This window comes from Ursus americanus, chromosome 13 (assembly GCF_024610735.1).
Source record: "Ursus americanus isolate L20-20 chromosome 13, mUrsAme1.1.p, whole genome shotgun sequence".
Lineage (NCBI taxonomy): Eukaryota > Metazoa > Chordata > Mammalia > Carnivora > Ursidae > Ursus > Ursus americanus.
Window position 1 is genome coordinate 1,607,819 of NC_142139.1, and position 19,308 is coordinate 1,627,126.

The 19,308-nt window shown below is 35.9% G+C and overlaps 1 protein-coding gene across 1 annotated transcript in view; it reads left to right on the forward strand.

The window, feature by feature from the left end:
* Positions 1-19,308, forward strand: part of TET2 (tet methylcytosine dioxygenase 2) — a 125,059-nt gene that overhangs the window by 19,232 nt on the left and 86,519 nt on the right. Inside the window, exon 2 of the mRNA XM_045799234.2 lies at positions 18,098-18,242. The gene's annotated coding sequence lies outside the window, so the exon portion shown is untranslated. The remainder of the gene's footprint in view (positions 1-18,097; positions 18,243-19,308) is intronic.

The following is a 19,308-nucleotide window of genomic DNA, read 5'->3' on the forward strand; positions in this document are numbered from 1 at the left end:
CAGATTTTTTTTTTTAAATATAGTATAGTAATAAAAATGTGTTTTCTCTTATGATTTTCTTATTAATATTTTCTTTTCTCTAGCTTACTTTATTGTAAGAATACAGCATATAATACATATACAAAGTATGTGTTGGCTGCTTATGTTATTGGTAAGGCTTCTGGTCAATAGTAGGCTTATTAATAGTTAAGTTTTGGGGAGTCAAAAGTTATACATGGATTTTTGACTGCGCAGAGGGTCAGTGCCCAACCCCCACATTGTTTCAGGGTCAACTCAGTATCATTTCTTAATAGTAGGTAGCAGTGACTTCAAAAGACCATAGATCTCTCTGTCATACACATTGACAAAATATTACACGAATGAATTTAATATGCTAATTCCATTTTCACTTAGAGCCTCAATTTATTCTATCACTAGAGTACATATGTGAATAAAACTTATGGATATCAAAGACAGAAAAGAACAAATATATGTGCATAACCATGGTAGTACTACACCTTATTCGACAGGCCTTAAAAGACAGTTTACCACTGCTTTTTTCTAAAAAAAAAAAAAAAAGTATTTGTATATTGTAAAAACCCTTTTTGAGAAATGGCTTGCCACACACACAGAATTTATAGTCACTAGTATTTCCTAATACATATTCAGAAAAGAGAACCTGATATATTACTAGGATTATGTATGGTTAAAAAGTTTAAAAAGTTATATTTAAAAAAAACTCATAAGATTTCCAGTTTCCAGTTTACTTTAACATGTAAGGAGCTTACCATCGCAACAAATAAAAAGATGAACAAACTGAAAAAAAAAATCAACAGCTCTTCTTAGCTCTGTCGGGTGAGGTCACAGGGCAAACCACTGCCCCCAAATGTAGAGAGACAGGTGAATAAAGAGAACCACAACTTACTGGAGCAGAAACCCACACAAGTAGAAGTGTCCATAGGAACCAGTGCCAGGGTAGAAAAACCTGAACTGTAAAACAAATTGCTGGAAGCTCAGTGTGGATAAGTCTTAGAGTAAAAAGCCCAGGGGAACTCAATTATAGGGAGCCCCCACATTTTCATGAGTTTACCTCCAGGTGTCCTACCGGTCCCCTCAGTAAATATCAGAGGAAAGTCCCCTAGTACTTCAGTAGGGGGAGAGATGAACCATTGTGAAATATGCCAGAACATTTTGTTCTTCTTTACATGGCCTGCTCTCAAAATAAACTATTTTATGGAGCCTAAAATGCCAGGGGGAAAGGAAATTCCCAGCTTCAGCTCCCTCTAACCTTCTGTGTGGGGGAAAGGAAATATGAACCTCCAGATGCCTGCAGCTATCCTGTCCTACTTAAGGAAGGAGTGGTTTGCACTGAGAAGCACTGGTGAAGTTCGCAGCGCAGTGGCCCAGGCTGACCAGAAGACTGAGGTGGAACCTAATCATACAACAATAGAATGCTTCCCATCCCTCCACACCTTCCCACTACATTACTAACGGCCTCTTTACTGAGTTACTTTTCCCCAGTACATCTTGCCCCCCTTAAAACAAAAAATTACCAGGTATACTAAAATGCAAAAACAGTTCAAAGAGACTGAACAAGCGTCAGACTCAAAATTAAATAAGGCAGAACTGTTGGAACTATCACACTGGGATTTTTTTTTTTTTTAACTGTGTGATTTATGTATGAAGGGTTTTAATGAAAAAAGTAGACCTGTTGCAAGAAAAGATGGATAATGTAAGCAGAGAGATGGAAATTTTAAGAAAGGAAAAGAAGTGCTAGAGATCAGAAGTACTGACAGAAATGAAGAATACCTTGATGGACTAATTTATAGACTGGATATGACTGAGGAAGGAGTCTCTGACCTTGAGAATATGACTGGAAACTTCTAAAACTGAAAAGTAAAAAGTACAGGGAAAAAATAATATCCAAGAACTGTGGAACAATTATAAAAGATATGATATAGTCATAATGAAAATATCAGAAGGAGAAGAGAGAGAGGAATAGAAGCAATATTTGAAGCAGTAATGAGTGAAAATTTTCCCAAGTTAACATCAAAACACCAAACCACAGATCCAGGAAGTTCAGGGAACACCAAGTGGGATAAATACCAAAAACAAAAACAAAAACAAAAGCAAAACAAACACTACATGTAGGCATATCATATTCCAACTCGTGAAATCAAAGATAAACTCTCGAAATAAGCCAGAAGAAAACTACACCTTACCTGTAGAGGAGCAAAGATAAGGATTACATTTCACCTCTCCTGGGACACCATTATAAGCAAGAAGAGAGTGGAGGGAGAAATTTAAAGTGTTGAGAGAAAAAGGAATAAAAAAAAAAAAAAAAACAGGGGGCGCCTGGGTGGCACAGCGCTTAAGCGTCTGCCTTCAGCTCAGGGCGTGATCCCGGCGTTCTGGGATCGAGCCCCACATCAGGCTCCTCCGTTCTGAGCCTGCTTCTTCCTCTCCCACTCCCCCTGCCTGTGTTCCCTCTCTCGCTGGCTGTCTCTATCTGTCGAATAAATAAATAAAATCTTTAAAAAAAAAAAAAAAACGGAATTCTGTACCCTGTGAAATTTTCCTGCAAAAGTGAAGGAGAAATAAAGACTTTCTCAGACAAATAAAAATTGAGGGAATTTGTTGACAGTAACCTTCCTTACAAGAAATGTTTTAAAAAGTACTTTAGGCAAAAAGAAAATGACATAAATCAAAACTAGGATCTACATAAAGAAAGGAAGAACATTGGAGAATACATAACTGAAGGTAAAAGAAAATCTTCTATGTTTTTGCTTTTAATTCTAACCAAATATAGTTCATGCAACAAAATAACAATGTACTAAGTGTATAAGTGAAATAAATGACAGCAATGATACAGAGACAAGAGGAGGAATTAGGAATATTTTGTTATTATACTACCCAAGAAGTGGTATATGTGATTTGAAAGTGAACTTGGATTAGTTGTAAATGAATATTTCAAACTCTAGGGAAACCTTTAAAGAAGGTTTAAGAAGAAGTATAACTACTATGCTAAGAAAGAAAAAAGAAAGGAAATACATAGAAAGCTCAATTAAAAATACAAAAGAGAGAAAAAGTGTGGGAGATAAAAATAGGTACAAAGAACAAAGTCAACAATTAGGAAAATGGTACTAAATATAGCAGATATTAATTCAGCTATAGCAATAATCACCTTAAGTATCAGTGGTCTAATTCACCAATTAAAAAAATAATCAGAGTGGATCAAAAAACAAGACCCAATTATATATTATCTAAAAGATACCTTCAATATAAAGACAGATGTAGATTAAAAGTAAAGAGATGGAGGTGGCTGGGTGGCTCAGTTGGTTAAGCATCTGACTCCTGATTCCAGCTCAAGTCATGATCTTGGGGTCATGAGATCAAGCCCTGAGTTGGGCTCCATGCTCAGCATGGAATCTGCTTGGGATTCTCTCTCTTCCTCTGCCCCTCACACTGTTCACACTTTCTTTCTTTCTGTAAAATAAATAAAACCTTTTTAAAAAAAAGAAAAGAAATGGAGAAATATATCCTATGTTAACATTAATCAAAAGGATAGCTGGGATAGCTACATTAATTTCAAACAGAGCAGACTTCAGAGCAAAGAAAGCTATCAGACAAGAAAGGCATTGCTTAATGATAAAGAAATCAACACTCCATGAAGACATAACAGTCCTTAAGGTGCATGCATCTAACAACAGTGTCAGAATCCATGAGGCAAAAACTGATAGAACTGTGAGGAAAAATAGATGAATCCACTATTATAATTGAAGACTTTAACACTCCTCTGTCAGAAGTGGACTGATCCAGCTGGCAGAAAATCAGTAAGAATATAATTGAACTCAATAATCATCAATCAACTGGATATAATTGACATCTATAGACTATCCAACAACAGCAGATTACATATTCTTTTCAAGTTCCCATGGAACATTTAACCAACATAGACCATTTGGGGCCATAAAACACATTTTAGCAAGGTTAAAAGAATAGAAATTAGATGTCTGCTCTCAACCACAAGGGAATTAAACCAGAAATCAATAACAGGAATAGTATTGGAAAATCCCAAATACTTGGAGATTTAATAACATACTTGTAAATAACACATGGATGAAGGAAGGAATCAGAAGACAAATATAAAAATATTTTGAACTACTGTACTTGACACTGATTGGTCATGCAATTCCAGTGCTACTTATGTTTTCACTTTCTGCTTACTTCATTCAATTTTTGTGAATTTCTTGCTGTAAGAGGATTTCACTGTCTGAGGACCTGAGACCACAGTGTTAAAGGTACAATGAAAGTTATTATAAACCTGAAAAACTTTTGAACTAAATAAAAATGAAAATAAAACATCAAAATTTGTGTGATGCAATGAAAATAGTGCTTAGAGGGAAATTTATAGCATTGAATGCATATATTAGAAAAGAAGATCTAAAATCAATAATCCAAGCTTCTATCTTAGGAAACTAGAAAAAGAACAAATTAAATCCAAAATAAGCAAAAAGAAACAAAAACAAACAAAAAAAACCACACCGAAAAAACCCTAAAAATTAGAGCAGAAATCAATGAAAATGAAAACAGATAAGCAGTAAAGAAAACCAACAAAACCAAAGCTAGTTCCTTAAAAAGATCAATAAAATCAATGAGCCTCTAGCCAGGTAACCAAGATAAAAAGAAGATACAAATTACTAATATTAGAAATGAAAGAGGGGACAGCACTACAGATCCCATGGACATTAAAAGGATAATAAAAGAACAAGTCCATGTGCACAAATTTGGTAACTGAGATAAAAAGAACCAATTCCTTGAAAGGGCACAATCTGCCAAAACTCACACCAGAAGAATTAGAAAATCTCTATAGCCCTATATCTACTAAAGAAATTACTCAATAATAACCTCCCAAAACAGAAAGCATCAGGCCTGTGTGTGTTCACTGGTGAATTCTACCAAACATTCAAGGAAGAAATCGTACCAATTCTCTATAATTTCTTTCAGAGAACAGAAGCAGAGTGAATACTTCCTAATCATTCTGAGGCCAACATTACCCTAATACCAAAACTAGACAAAGATATCACAAGAAAATAAAGCCATAGAACAATATCTCTCATGAACACAGATGTAAAAATCCTCAACAAAATATTAGCAAATCAAATCTCACAATAGATAAAAAGAATCATACACTATGACCAAGTTAGATTTGTTTCAGGTATGCAAGGTTGGTCCAACATGGAAAAATGAATGAATGAATTGATCACACTAACAAGCTAGAAGAAAATCCACATCATCAAACCTGTGGATGCAAAAAAAGCATTTAACAAAATCCAACACCTATTCATGATAAAACTTCTCAGCAAACTAAGAATAGAGGGGAACTTCCTCAACCTGATAAAGAACACCTACAAAAAGCCTATAGCTAACATCACAGTTAATGGTAAGAAACTCAAATTTTTTGCACTAAGATCAAGAACAAGGCAAGGATGTCCCCTCTCACTACTGCTTTTCAACATAGTAATGGAAGTCCTAGCAAATGCAAAAAGCCAAGAAAAGGAAGTAAAAGGTATATAGATTGAAAAAGAAGAAATAAAGCTGTCATTGTGCCCAGATGACATGATCATCTGTGTAGAAAACCCGATATAATAAAAATCTCCTGCAACTGATAAGCAATTATAGCAAGGTCGCAGAGTACCACATTAATATACAAAAAGTCAACCACTTTTCCTATATATCAACAATGAGTAAGTGGAACTTGAAGTTGAAAACACATTACCATTTACATTAGTATCCCCCCAAATGAAATGCTTAGGTACAAATTTAACAAAATAGGTACAATATCTATATGAGGAAAACTACAGCATTCTGGTGAAAAATGTCAAAAAATAAATAAATGAAGAGATAGTCCATGTTTGTGGATAGAAGGATCCAATACTGTCAAGATGTCAGTTCTTCCCAACTTAATCTATAGATCCAACACAATTTCAACCAAAATCCCAGCATTTGTGAATATCAACAAATGGATTCTAAAGTTTACAAGGAGAGGAAGAAAACCCAGTATTCAAACAATATTGAAAGAGAAGAATAAAGTTGGAGGACTGACACAACTCAACTTCAAGTCTCACTATAAATCTCCAACAATCAATACAGTGTGGTACTGGTGAAAGGATAGAAAAACAGATCAGTGCAACAGAATAGGGAGCCCACAGATAGAGCCACATAAATATAGTCAACTGATCTTTTACAAAGGCTAAAGGCTATACAGTGGAGCAAAGACAATCTTTAAACAAACGGTGCAGAAACAGCTGGACATCCACATGCAGCAACATGGATCCAGTCACAAACCTTACATTTTCCACAAAAAAAATTAAAAAGGATCATGTACATAAATGTAAAGTGCAAAACTATAAAACTCCTAGAGATGTCGTAGGAGAAAACCTAGAGGAACTTAGGTAAGGCAATGACTTTTTAGATAAAACAGCAAAGACATGATTCATGAAAGTAATGATTTTTAAGCTGAACTTCTTTAAAATGAAAAAAAATTCTCCTCTGCTAAAGTCAGTGTCAAGAGAATGAGAACACAAGCCATAGACTGGGAGAAATTATTTGGAAAAGGCTCACCTGATAAAGGACTGTTAACCAAAATACGCAAAGAACACTTCAAATTCTCAAAACAATTTTAGAAAATGAGCAACCTAATTTTTAAAATGGGAAAAGACCTGAACAGACACCTCATCAAAGGAGATATACAGATGCAAGTAAGCATGTGATAGATATTCAACATCATATGTCATTAGGGAATTGAAAATTAAAATAGCAATGATATTCTGCTACATACCTGACCCCCCAAATACTGGTAGTGATGTACAGTAACAGACACCGTTCCTCGCTGATGCGGCTGCAAAATGGTACAGCCGCTTTGGCAGAAAGTTTGGCAGTTTCTCACAAAATTTTACTTACTCTTACCATACAATCGTAATTGCACCCCTTGGTATATACCCAAAGGAGTTGACATTTATCTCCACACACAAACCTGCACATGGTGTCGATAGCAGCTTTCTTCCCAATTGCGAAAACTGTCCTTCAGTAGGTGAACGGATAAACTTTGGTAGTCAGACAATGCAATATTATTCAGCACTTAAAAAAAAAAAAAAAACCTACCAAGCCCTAAAGAAACATGGAAGAAACTCAAATGCATATTAAAATTAAATGAAATAAGCCATTCTGTTTGATTCCAGTTGTGTGACATTCTGAAAAAGGCAAAATTATGAAGATGGCAAAATGATTAGTGTTTTTCACAGATGAGGGGTTAAGAAGGGATGAATAGGCAGAGTATAGAGGATTCTGAGGGTAGTGAAACCATTCTGTAATATACTACAATGGTCGATACGTGTCATTCTACATCTGTGAAAACTCACAGAATGTACAACACCAAGAGTGATCCCTAATGTAAACTATAGGCTTTGCGTGATAGTGATGTGTCAATGTAGGTTCCCTAGTTATAACAACTGTGCCATTCTGATGGGAGATGTTGATAGTGGGGGAGATTGTCTATATGCGTGGGCAGAAGTATGTGACAACTGTGTACTTTCTGCCAAGTTTTACTACTTTAAAAAATAAAGTTTATTAATTAAAAACATATAAAGCAACTAACCCCCCCTCTAAATTTGTAAAAAGAAAATAAATTAGGCAGTACAAGCATGTCTTCTCTTTCATATGGGTAGTTGTAATGTTTCAATTCAAATCCTCTTTTGACACTCTGTTTCCCAACCTGAGGTTAAGGAAAAATAACCTAATCTCCTTCTTACCTGACCTATAAACTTAAAACGAACAGTTAGCACTAGTCCTTCATAAAAAGGTGAGTGGAAGTGGAGGTAGAGGGTATCCAGAGTCAGTGAAGAGGCATAATTCAAGTGGCTACGTTCAGTGCCTGTGATACATCAAAGGCTACCAGCCAAATTCATGTACCTACAGACCCCGTGCCTTTTCTCAGGATGTTGAAGATGAAAGAGACTTGTTCAGTTTTATGTGAGGCTCTCCCTCTAAACACACCTCAAAATATGAATGGCATGTATCTTCTTCATTTAGGAAATGACTGCTTATCATAGAAACTTATTTTTAGTCAACTGTTACAGTTCCATGATTTATGTCCCCTCTGACCTGCTTTCTGATAAAGCATGACTTCATTCATGGCTCTGGACACAACCTGTGCACACTGACCTGCGTAAACCTGGAGCGTGAAGTCATTTCATTGGCACTTGCTGGAGGCGAGATTGACATCCCACTGTAAGACTGCCTGCAGTGTAAAGCAGCTGCACTCCTAGTGAGACCTGATTAAGTTTATCCCACGATTTAGGTTCTGCAGTGTTACTCATCTTTCTCACAAGGAAAGCGGTTTTTAGCATGCAGTGTTATCTGGCTTTTAATGGCCACAGAGCTGAAATAACGTGTGTGTATGAATGGTGGTCCATTGTTTGTTTCCCTTCTCTTCTTTTACTGGTTCATTCTTGGAGGTTAGAGGAGGTGTGCCTTTCTGGTCAGCTGACAATTGACCCTTCTTAGAAATGACACTTTCACATCTCCAAGTATAAGGTGTCAGATGCTCCAGTTTTCGTTTACCTTCTCATCTACTCACAACCGATGAAGAATCAAAACATTCAGCATTGATTTCCATGGCCTATGGACCTGTGTCAACTTGGCACAAAGGGCTTATCCCCGACTTTTTTCTCTGAAGACAAAGTCAGTGGCTCTTTTTTTCCCCAAACTCCACTTTGCTCAGTGATGATTTAAAAATGGTGATTTTATTCTTTCACTATCTAAAAATGTTGCCCCACATTCCAAAACTTCAGTCATTAATACATAGAGGAAAATGCAAATTCTGACACACCTGCTTTTCTTCTATTCATATACATTTGCAAATATAAAATATATATACACATGTCCTAAAATCATTAAGCTCTTTTCTCTTAAAATATACAGTTTCTTTGTTTTGCTAGGGAGCTAAGTTACATTTATCGCAGAGCTTATTTCCTCACTCTGGAATATGACACTCAGAAAAAAACCTTTCTGAAATATTAATATGCTCTATCATTTACCTTGCTCTGTTCCATTATCACAAACAGCATTTCACATCCTAACTGATGTTGTCCCCTTATCAATCTTTATAATTCAAATCCTCATATTTATTACTCTGTGTTAAAGTTGCTTCCCCTAACTACCTCCTGTCCTACTTTAATAATCATTCCTTGTTTGCTTCTATAAAAGTAAGTTCAAATATAAAATCTGCTTCTATAAATTATTATGATGTCCATATCTGTTTCTACCTAGAATATTTTAAAGCCCTTCACAAAGTTTCCATTCTTGAGTCCCCTCTCTAAACTATGATCTATATACTCTATGGTTAAGTCTTTTGTTATTTTTTGGAGTGTGTGTGTGTATCTCTAGTCTTGGTGGTCAAGATCTACAAGCTCTCAATATGCTTTTTTTTTTTTTTTTTTTAAAGATTTTATTTATTTATGTGACAGAGAGACAGCCAGCGAGAGAGGGAACACAGCAGGGGGAGTGGGAGAGGAAGAAGCAGGCTCATAGCAGAGGAGCCCGATGTGGGACTCGATCCCGGTACGCCGGGATCATGCCCTGAGCCGAAGGCAGACGCTTTAACGACTGCGCTACCCAGACGCCCCTCAATATGCTTTTACAGGAGGTTTTTTTCTCCCTGGGAATTTCTTGATGATTTGTACCTTGTCATGTGATGAAGAATGTGTGTCGGAGTGTACACCCTAGTGTACTAGACCCGTGCTTTTCTGCTTGCTTGACTATTCTGTTGTGGACGAGCTGGTAGTAGACAACCAAGGATTCTGTTTTGGTTTCTACAACACAGAGGTTGCTAGGTGACTTTAATCCCTTTCAAAAAGAGGACAATAAACAACAACAAATTCCTCCTGTCTATATTGATGTATTCCACCTATGAGATCTATCAAATAAAAAATGATTTAAAATGCTTTCTAAATGTGCAATTCTGTATAGACCACCCCCTACATCTCTGTAACATTGCAGATTTTTTTAAAATTATGCTGCTATTTCTTCCTTATTATAATTTTGCTTGTTCCTAAGAGATCAACTACTGAATAGCAATAGTTGAACACCAACTCCAGGAAATTTAATATACAAAAATCCAACTTACAATGAATACGATAATTCAGTGAAAAACCACTGTGTCACAATTTTATTATTTAAGTACCTATTTGGATTTCTCATCCAATTATATGATTCTCCAGTCTTAAGTGTGATTATAGCTTTTTATTCTAACGGTCTTATTTATTGAGGAAGAAATATATTTAAATTCTGTCATCCTGGTCATTACTTCAATGAAGGTCTAACCTCATATTTTAATTTTTAAATAATTTTAATAATGTCATAAAATAGTTTTGTAATTTTTATGTTTTCATTTGGGGCGCCTGGGTGCTCAGTCGTTAAGTGTCTGCCTTCGGCTCAGGTCATAATCCCAGGGTCCTGGGATCCAGCCCTGCATAGGGCTGCTCAGCGGGGAGCCTGCTTCTTCCTCTTCCACTCCCCATGCTTATGTTCCCTCTCTCGCTGTCTCTCTGTCTCTGTCAAATAAATAAATAAATAATCTTTAAAAAAAAGATAATTAAAAAAAAACTTTCGTCTTTAAGTTTTCATTCCTTCTTCTGAACTTCCCTCATGATGTTGCTTGCCAGCTACTGCCAAAATTAATAGTTAATATTTTCTCTAGTAACAAGGAGTAGATTTGCAAAGACTTAAATAATTGCTTAATGCTTTTTGAACCTGTGTTTAAGAATTATACACACAGCCAGTGCTGATATGCAGGGGGTATACATGAGTGTGGCTATGCTGATGGTTACTGAAATATTTTGAAGGTAGCCAGAGAATTCTTCCCTAAGATACTGTTGGTCCCTCTGCGTGACTCCCTGGACCTCCCCACAATCTCATAACTAGAATAGTAATATTTGGCCTGTAGGTGGCCTCTAGACCCTCCTCTAGCCCTATGACCCATATTTCGACATATGAACTGTTAAATATTTTTGTTACCACTCATGTCCATGACAAGAGAATCATCATTTATTTGTCTTAACTTGATGTTTGCTAAACTTTTTAAGAATATCTTATTATAGAAGTATTTTATATCATCTTCATGACACTTCAGTTTTGAAAAATGCATAATTTGCTTTTAACAGTCCTGGTAAGCGTAACTTCAGAGTTTTCCAAATGTTTTGAAATCTTTTCAATGTAATATTCCACTTTAAGGAACAGAATAAAATTAAAACCTTTGGGAAATTTGTGGAATTCTTCATTCTCCTTTCTTTGCCTTTTTAGTAGAAATAAAATTTAATGAAATTTCCTTGTTTACATTTTTAGAATGCGAAATGTAGACAGTATCATAACTGAAGCAATATTGCTTTTTACAAATAGTAACAAATCAAATGTTGGCAGTTTTATATATAGTATAAAATTGTATTTTATACAGCTTGCCAACTCATCAAGCATTAGAATTTTTCTCATTGATCCTTTGGTGTTTGTATTGATGTTATTAATGTAATGGCTTCAAACCTTAACTCATACCCCATAAGACTTATAGTATTTTTACATGAAGATATTTTTTGGGCTATTTAATAATTTATATCATAATTAATCATTTAAAAATTCATTCTTTTACTTCCCATCTGTCCTAAATAAATAGGAAGATGGGGTTAGTATACACCTAATACTTTTCCTGAAGAGTAAGGAGAATGGAACTCATTTAAAAAGTATCTAGGTTAATGTTGTAGATTTGAAACAGTTTTTTAAAAAGCACTTACAGTCTACCAAGTTATTGATCCCTATAGCTGTTATAAATGGATGTAGCTACCAATTGACTCTAAATGAACCATGGGAATAGCTTCATTACTCTGAAAAATTCATTATGTTACTTTATAACATGAAATTGCCAAATCTAAAGGAATAGAATATACATTGTATATCTTAGAATAGAATCTACATGTAAAAATTTCTTTGGAATCAATAATGAGCATTGTGACTATTGCTTATAGTTACATATTACTATTTAAGAATTATTTATTATAAAGTTTTAATATCATAAAAGTGTTTTTAAATTGGGATAATTCTACCAATATAATTTTGCTCATTCTTTACACCTTATTCATTTTTGCAATAACCCTTTTTTTATATTTGTATTTGTTCCACCCTTATCAAATTAGACAGTATCTGAGCTATAGAATCATAAAGCCCAAACCTGATTTGAAACAGAGATAATACAATTCCATATTTTATAGACTTCTCCAGTCCTCAGTTTCCTTAAGTGACTGGCTCAAGATCATGAAGTTATGAAGGGTTAATGTCAGAATTGGAGCCTGAGGCAGATCAATCCTTTGGTTATATCTTCCACCTGCCTACTTCCTTAGTTTATGGGTTTGTGAGAGTACAGCCTAGCTCCCAGTAGAATTATTGTCCTGCAGTGAACCATATAAATACAATTGCTAATTCCCAAAGTCCCTTGTGTAAAGAAAAAAGGAAATGACAGATGAACCATTAAAATAAGTACATACTCTTTTCTTTGCCTCTCTCCTCTCCTCCACTACATGGAATTTCTAGACAGAATCCCCCAAATGCTTGGGCACTAGAAATGGCAGTTCTGTTACAGAATATTGTATTTCCTATTTTAGTGGATGAGGAATAAACCATTATCTTCTGCTGGCTTTTTAGAATTAAGATATTGGGCACACCTCTGACCAAAGAGGTACCAGTTTTTAGCAGATATTAGCAGATACTAGCAAGTATCACAATGTCATAGAAATGTTTCCATTTCAGAAATAAGAATTTGTATGGTTTTTTTTTCCTGATTTTTATTTGGTGTTTTCTTCTAATGTCGGTTCTCCATCTTGGTTTTTAAAAATATTGATTCTATCATAACTTGTTTGTTTCCAGAAGGTATATGAATTGATCTGATAATGTACATAGAATGCCAAGTAAATTTATACCTGTCCCTCTACATTCCTGTGTTTCGTTCTTAAATAATTTCTTTGTGCAATGGAAATGCTGTGCCAAACAATTTCGAACTGCTGCCTTAAACTTCGACTTTGTTTGGCAGTCTTAGCTCTGTAAAGACTGTGGGTTAGAAACAACCTTCTTTGGTGTATATTTGTTTTTAGCTTAGTGGAATTTGTTCCGTAAATGCTTACTGAATTTTTCCTTGGAGTCGCCACTTTGTCTCTGTTAGGAAGTGCAGGGAGTAAATATGCATGAGGACTTCCTTTAGTTTTCTTCTTAGAGTTTTAACTGCTGTAGTGATTTTTTAAAAGCATTAATAGAATAGCCGTTGCTCTTGCCAAGAAGCTGACATTCTGAAACAGCACTTCCCTTTGGGCACCATACAGTTGGGATCATTTACTTGCAGAAAAAGTGTATGGGAGGGGGAAGAGGAGGGGGGATGGAAGAGGAAAACCATTTTATGGGCATATCCTGCTGAGGTCAGTAACCTGCTGTTCAGTGAACTCCGGTCTGACCCCATTTAGACCTGGAGGAGGATCACAGCTGAGGCAGCATGAGAACAGAAGGAAGCACCTATTGCTGGGAGCTTTGAAGAGACATGCAATGAGGATGGACAAGTAGCACAAAAAGGAAAGGAAGGGCTAGATCCAGCAGGAGAAACATAGCTTGTAATGACAGTATTAATGACTTTTGGTCAGTGATTAACAGGAGAATGTATTTAAGGCCCCAAAGAAAGATTTCTATATATGATGCATAGCTTATATTGATACATACATGTTTATAGGTAGAGTAACTGGTTTACAGAGAAAAGTTTTATTTTGATTTTGAGATAAAGTGTCTGCTTCTAGGGTTTGAAAAATAGAATAGTTTACCTTTCACCGAAATGAAATGTTTTCCTCATTGAATCTCTTACAAGCTGGTCATGTTGTGAAGCATGGTAGGTAAGAGCACGGCTCCGTTGGCCTGCCACCTACAAAGTGTGTGCTAAGGGACACGACTGAGCATGTGATAATAGTTTGAAGATTAAATGACTAAGCATGCATTCGATAAATCGTAGCAATTTTTATTGTCATTGTTTTTTCATCTACCTTCTAGAAGATAATATAGAAAGTAGATACTATCTTTTTAAAACACAGCGAGTAGTTGATGAAGATTAAATATACCAGAATAGACTTTAATTTAGGAAACAAAGAAAAATCTGTCTTGGAACCACATTATCCTCAGCAAGATTACAACTTTGACCTTGAGGTTTATTTCATTCAATTAAAAATGTAGATATGTGTGTGGGAGTGAGAACATTTAAATTGTATTCATTGGCTTTCCCTGTTAGATTTTTTTTTTCCTCTATGGCTCTTATTTTAACCTCTGTCTTCATCAGTTACCCTTTGTGTTTATTGTGTTTTGCCTTCTGGGTGATTTTTTTGTATAATCTCAGTGTATTAGGTCAGAGGGAAAACTCAGTGTGTAAGCTGACTGACAGTGTTTTGCATTTTCTTTGAGAATATTTACCATAGCATCCTAAATAGTATTCACCTTTTCTTTCAGAACAGGTAACCAAGTATGTGAGTCATCACTGTATTGATTTCTGAATGTTACTATTTTGGAAATTTTCCAAAACTGAACGAAGCCAGGATCGTTGACCATTGAGGAACTGTGTTGTAACAATAGACTTGTGGTCTCTTATGGGTGTATATTCTAATTGTTGGGATTTTTTTTTTTTTTTAGGGGGCTGTTTGGGGCATAGAAAACTGGAACTTCATGTTCTCCTTGATAGTTTGCCAGCTGGTTTCCAGCCAACCAGATAACTGCTTGTAGCGACATTCATTTCTGTAGCCTCTTGATCCTGTGCCAGCCCATAGAGGGCAATACCACTAAGTCTGCTCACGCCATTCTGAACCAAGGGCACTGCTGTCCCGAATGCCTCAAAGTGTAGATAAAAATCTGATACCACCTTAAGGGACTTACAGCTCAAGTTCTGATAAAGCTCCGAGTGTAAAGAATGTATTATTTTACTATTGAAGTTTTGTATTGGTATTTTAAACAGAAAACAGGAAGGCAGATGTATAGTTCTGTTGCTCTGTATTCCTCAGTGTTTGGCCCATAAGTAAACCCAGCCTTGAGGAGTCTAAACATGTACAGACAATGGCCTTCTTCTAGTTTTAGCAGTGCTTCTTCGACCTGTTCTAAAAACACAAGATATTGTATTGTTTCCAACCCTGACCTCCTGATAATTCTTTATTTGGATTACATAGGTTCTCAAATACATCATGTCAACAATTTATTTTGTCACTTCGGATTTCTTTCTAGAATTACCACTGATTAATACCATTATTTTTCTTTTCAGCCAAGCTCAAAGCTTTACTTCTATAATTGAGTCTTTCTTTTTCTCCCTATACCTACAATGCTACTAGTATCCACTCCTTTCCCCATCAGTAATATTTCCCTGCATGATCATGTTATTTTACTTCCTCTTCCACCCTCTTGTTCAGACTCGTCCCTTTATGTATGAGCTACAACAATAAGCCAATATCTTGTATGTAATAATTTATAACAGCTTAATCTTTTACTACTCCATACCCGTGAGAATGGCTTTTTTAAAAAAAGTTAGGCAATAACTAGTGTTGGTGAGGATGAAGGAAAATTGGAACCCTCCTACACTGCTGGTGGGAATGTAAAATGGCACAGCCATTCACTCTGCAGAACAGTTCAGCAGTTCCTTGGAAGGGTAAATATGGAATTATATGACTCAGCAATTACACTTCCAAGAGAATTAAAAATGTATGTCCACACAAAACTGACAAACAATGAATACCCATGTTCAAAGCAGCATTATTCACAATAGCCTACAGGTGGAAACAATGCAAGTGTCCATCAACAGATGAATAGACAAACAAAATGTGGTATATACATGTAATGGAATACTATTCAGCCTTTAAAAGGGAGGAAATTCTGACATGTGCTACAAGATGGACAAATCTTGAAGACATTAGGCATAGTGAAATAAGCCAGGCACAAAAGGACGTATATCATATGATTCTGTTTATATGAGGTACCTGGAATTGTCTGATTCATAGAGCCTGAAAATAGAATTGTATTTGCCAGGGCTTGGGAGAGGGGAGGTTGGAGAGTTATTGGTTAATGGGGATAGCGTTTGAGTTTGGGAAGATAAAAAATTTCTAGATATGGGTGGTGGTGATGATTAAGACTGCTTAATGCATAGAATTATACATTTAAAATATGGTTAAAATGCTAAATTTTTTGTTGCATGTATTTTACTACAATATAAAAAGACTTGTAAATGAATGTTCATAGCAGCATTATTTATAATAGCTATAAAGTAGAAATAACCCAAATATCCATTATGAATAAAGGATGGTATATCTATACAGTGGAATATTACTTGGCCACAAAAAGGAATCAAGTACTGAGTCACAATAAAACATAAATGAACCTTGAAAATACTATACTAAGTGCAAGAAACCAGACACAAAAAAGTCAAATTCTGCATGATTTCATTTATTTGAAATACCCAGAATGAGCAAATACATAGAAACAGAAGGATGATTAGCTGGAGGAGGGACAAATGAGGACTGACTCCTGCTGGGTAATGAATTTATTTTGGGAGTGATTAAATTGTTCTGGAATTTGATAGTGGCAATAATGGCACATCTTTTTGGCTGAAACCCACAGAAATGTATACTTTAAAATAATTTTGTGGTATGTGAATTATATTTCAATTTTTAAAAACCCTAAGTGTTAATACATAACTCTTGTGATGCTGTGTTTCTAAAGAAACAGCATGTTGTCTGGTCTTGGCTTACTATTTCTTGCTATAGAACTTTGAGAAAATTAAGTGACCTCCCTTCTTACTCTGTAAATTAGAGATAGCAATAACTACCTCACCAGATGTTTGTGTTAAATGAGATAACATATGTAATGCATCAAGCATGTGTCTGGCATTTACAAAGAACCCAGTAAATCTACTAAGACCCCTTGGGGACGTGAGCCGTCAACACCTCTCAGTACTATTCCAGGTATTATTTCCAGATATTCCAGAAAATGACCCAACTTCTTTAGCCACATATCACTAATCTGTACATTCTAGCTCAAATCTGCCTCTCCAAATTCTTCTAATGCTCCTTTGTAGAAAATCTGTCAGAATGGGCTCTTCAGTCTCCCCCAATTTGCTACACATATTCTAACAGCTGTGTCTTTGAAAATCCTCTCTCCCTGTTCCTTTCTCTGACTTTCACCCTGCCCTGAGAACTCAGAAGACTCTCTTCACACATTCAACTTTCTCCCTATTTCAGTTCATGGTCATCTCTACTTTTGGAGCATCCAAGATTCTCACTACATCTTTGACTAATGAAGCCTTACTTTGGTTATATTTGTAAAGTAAGTGTCTTGTTAGGTGATCAGATTAAAATTTGTATTCAATCTCTTGAGCTAAATTAAAGTCCCTGAGCATAAGGACTACATGTTACAATGTTCTGCCTTTACCATCACACTTAGCACGTTGCCTTGATACACTATATTCTGAATAAACATTTGCTATTTATAAGTCAAGTTAGTGCTGCCTCTCAACAAGGACAAGGCCTTAAATTAATGATTCTCGATCCTGGCTGCACCCTAGAATTACCTGGGGATTAAGGCTTCATTTTTAGCCCAAGAGATCAGAATCTCTGAGCATGAGGCCTCAGCTTCCCGCCCAGGTGATACAATTACAGCCAAGGCTGAGAACCACTGGATTCAACAGATGAAGTAATATAACCCAGTGGGTCCCAAGACTAATTGATAATCAAGGTCAAGATGTGAGGATTGCTGGTTGGGCAGAGATGCTTTGGGCATTGCGAAGTTTTCTCTACAAGTATCAGTATTATATTATATTATGGTGCATCTCGGAGTTTTCGTTGCTTTGAGAATGATCTTCCAACCCTGAATTTTTTAACAGCCAGTGATATAGTTGGACGTATCCAGTTATGGGCATCTATAACCTTTTAAACTTTACATGGTAGTTTTCATACCAAATGTACGTCTTGTTCCTTTTTGCTAACTTAAAAATATTCAAACTCTGTGTCTTTTCCAGGCTGGCCAACATCATCATCAAACCCTCTTAAGATTGTCTACTTGCCCTTGCTCCTGTTGAGTTACCACACTTGGAAGCAGGAGATGGGCTCAGCAGCAGCCAACAAGCCATGATCCAGGAGGAGCAGTAAGGGATAGAGCTGCTGGTAAGATGCTGGGGACAGCTTGTGCTTGGTTTCCGAGAAATATAAATTTATTCATAATTTTATGGTCAATCTCTCTTCTAACGTTCAACTCTAAATTACTCTGTACTCTCTCAAATACATTAATTACCTATGCTTGGGACACATGGGTTAGATTTTAAGATCTATGAATGTCCTAGAATTTTGTACTAACCTGGATGGATGGATGGATGGATGGATGGATGGATGGATGGATGGATATGTAGCTACATTGTTTTCTGGGGAAGAGGTAGATTTTCGTCAGATTCTCAATGTCTTGAATTTTTTTAAAAAAGATAAGAGCCATGTAAATATAACGATAAGCATGGAAAAATGTGATATCTACAACCACTTGTCACAGTATTTCTCCTCTCCATTTTTACCTCATTTTGGCCACTTCGTCTCATTTGTCGAGGATGAAAAAAAGTGATTATTTGTGATTATGGTGAGCACCTATAAGCCTAGGCAGCCAGTTTTCATGATGATTTTGTCCCATAGAACCATCAGAGATACAAAGTATACAATGACAGATTTTGGGAAAGCCTATGTAATTTTTTCACATGATTTTTCTGAAAATATAAATAGAGGAACTGACAGAGAGGGAGATACCAAGTACTTTTTTTCATCTACAGTTGATGTTAATAAAGATCAATTTGTTCTGAATGCCCTTCACTGACAGGATAACGAGTGGCCCAACCTAAGGGTTATTTATCACACCATTAACATTTATATAGATGAACAGAAGTGAGAAACTGATAGCGGATATTTTTTTCCAAAATATTCAAGATGGACACCAGAGTGAATTCAATGCATACCTTTGCCTGTACTTTAAGTCAATTAAAATTATGGGGCCATCGTTGGAAAGAAAATGGATGTTAGATTAAAAAAAGAAGAATGAGGTTTTTTTTTTTATTTTTTCTTCTGTAACTCTGTTAGCAGGTAGTTCGGCTTCAGTTTCACTGAACATAACAAATCTAAAAGGCCTATGTAGCTGTAATCTGTGCCCTCACTCTAGATGCCTGAGGATATAAGTATCCACTCTGCCACTTGA